Source organism: Cyanistes caeruleus, chromosome 5, assembly GCF_971803275.1.
Source record: "Cyanistes caeruleus chromosome 5, bCyaCae1.hap1.1, whole genome shotgun sequence".
Lineage (NCBI taxonomy): Eukaryota > Metazoa > Chordata > Aves > Passeriformes > Paridae > Cyanistes > Cyanistes caeruleus.
The window spans coordinates 34,617,028-34,619,408 of record NC_141705.1 but is presented as its reverse complement, the minus strand read 5'-3'; the positions used below and the strand labels follow the sequence as shown (position 1 = coordinate 34,619,408).

At 32.6% G+C, this 2,381-nt stretch overlaps 1 long non-coding RNA gene across 1 annotated transcript; it reads right to left on the bottom strand.

Annotated features, from left to right (window-relative positions):
- Positions 1-202: 202 nt before the first annotated feature.
- LOC111928517 (uncharacterized) lies at positions 203-930 on the bottom strand. The gene is made up of 3 exons (XR_002864145.2): positions 828-930; positions 556-645; positions 203-470 (listed from the first exon to the last, which is right to left on the bottom strand). It is a non-coding gene; the product is annotated as an uncharacterized LOC111928517 (long non-coding RNA).
- Positions 931-2,381: the final 1,451 nt, after the last annotated feature.

Here is a 2,381-nt window from a genome sequence, read left to right as displayed (position 1 = left end):
ATTAAAATGATCTAGCTGAACCTAATTTTATTTTACCTTTCCAACTCTTTTGTAATGAAAGTACTTTAATCCAAAGCATTTTCTGTGTCATGTGTGTGAATAAATAACCCTTTTCTTGCAGTTAAGTTGTTTTTAAACTCAAGCTAATAAAACTACTTATTTCCATTTCCATCAGAATTACAAGTAGAGTTAAAAGGCTTACACAATTTATAGTTGAAACATTCTTCAGGAAGAGACTGGTAAAAGATCACATCCTTGACTTTTGAAGGTGTCTTCTAAAGCTGATAGAGAATACCAGCTTTTATGAATCCTGTATTTGATCTAGAAAGTATGTCAGGTTTTTGCCACACAGTGATTTTTCAAGTAAAGAATATGCAGGCTGTACATAGCACAAACTCTCGTGTAAAGTCTTTTGACTCAGAGTAGCATTGACCATGATTCACAAATTGTATTAAGATTAGAAATCTCTCCTAGAGAAAAAAAGAAGAAATGTTTCTTTTCACCTTATGATTTTCATCTTATATGTATGAATTTCTTCTTTTTTCCCATACTAACCTGTCCAGTCATACCACAGGCAGCTGCCTTTTTCCTGGCACATTCAAAAGGTGTCCCTCATTCAGGAACATTCAAGTTCAGGACTCTTGTCTGAAATTAATAATAATTAAAAAAACAAAACGTCCTTTTGTTAAATTTTCGGAAGAGAAATATTCCCAGAAAGGAAAAATATTTTTTTCCAAATGACCCATAGATTTAGCTGGAAAATATAAATTCAGCTGAAGTGTTTTGCCTTTGCTGAAAGCAGAATAATTTAATAAAATGAGCTTTACATCTAACATCATGAGTTCCAGGATATCATATTCATGGCAAAGATCTAGCTGGAGACTTCTGGCATGAGCCAAGATTTTCGCTGTTATCAGGCTTCATTTTCACAGCAGAAAGCCTCTGGGAGATGCTTAAATCAAAACAAGCTGAGTTTCTGCAATAAGACTTTGGTTCTTAAGTAAATTCCATCCAGCTGAAACCCAAATAGAAATCATGCTGGGGTAAAAAGCAATTAAAAATCATAATTTATTTCAACTGCTGGCAAGACTCAAGTTCTTTTATTTGCTAATCAAATAAGAGGCATTGTAGAGGTATGATGGGAGACAATAGCAATTTGGACAATATCTAGAGAAGATCTGAGATCTTTGCTACTTTACAAAAGTAAGAACTGATACTTTAGATTTCATGTACTGGAAAAAAAAAATAGATAAAAGATAATTTAAAATCACTGGGACGAACATTTCATCCCCAAATCAGAAACCTGGTGCCAAAGAGAGATTTACCATTGTCTTAGGAACATAGCGTAGGAACAAAGTAGGTTTCCTTTGACACAAGATAGTTACTTTGTAATTTTGATTTTTGATTATTTCTTCTGCTGTTTGAGCTCCTTTTTTCTGTGCAACTCCCTAATTCTGTTTTTCTTCCTTCTGCCTTATACTGATTCTTCTTCTGAGTGCTGGATCAGATCCTTGCAAATCAATGTAGCTGGAGTTATTCCAGGAGAGAAGCTGCTTTCATTAGCATAGTATCAGTGCAAAATTACCATTCTTAAGGAAGAAGCTCTAAACTTCTCCTCTCCTTTAAATGTTTGTGTACTGAAGACTCTCGATGTAAGAGTACAGGAACACAGGTTTCTACTAACATTGATAAGATTTAAAAATGAATAGTAATAATAATCATCATCCTCATCATCCTCATAATCATCAGTATAACTTAATTTTAGCCAGATTTTCTTAAAATTTATCTTAGATACCTTTTTATATTCATATTTCTTCGTTCTGAATTTTGAAAAAACATGTATAAAATTCACTAGACAATTTTTCATCCTTAGAAGCTACAATAGTACTTTAGTTCAAGAATTACCATCACTGCTCCCCCAAAGCAAACTGCACACCTCTTATATAAGTAAAGTATATGAAGTACAAGGGTTACAACATTAACTGGTAGAAAAAGTCAAAATTAGTCAGATTCTAAGCCATCTTTTCTTAAAAATATATAAATACATAGGGAGGAATGACAGCCTTTCTGCAAATATGTTAAAACTTAAAATTTTGTGATGGGTATCCAACAGTAATAAAAAATTCATCTTGCTTTTAAAATAAAAAAAAGTAGACAATGTAAAATTCTGTGATAAATTCTATCAGTTTTTGCAGATAATCCTGTAGGCCTTTGTGCAAAGGTCAGTCACATGAAAAAAAGTCATTACAAGCATAGACAAAACTCGTGTTTCATGCAGCTAAACTTATGCATATATTTTGGAATAGTTTCTGTATAGTACCATGACTTTACATCCTAGAAAATCTTTTAGAAACTTGACTCAAATTGCTGAACCCCATATA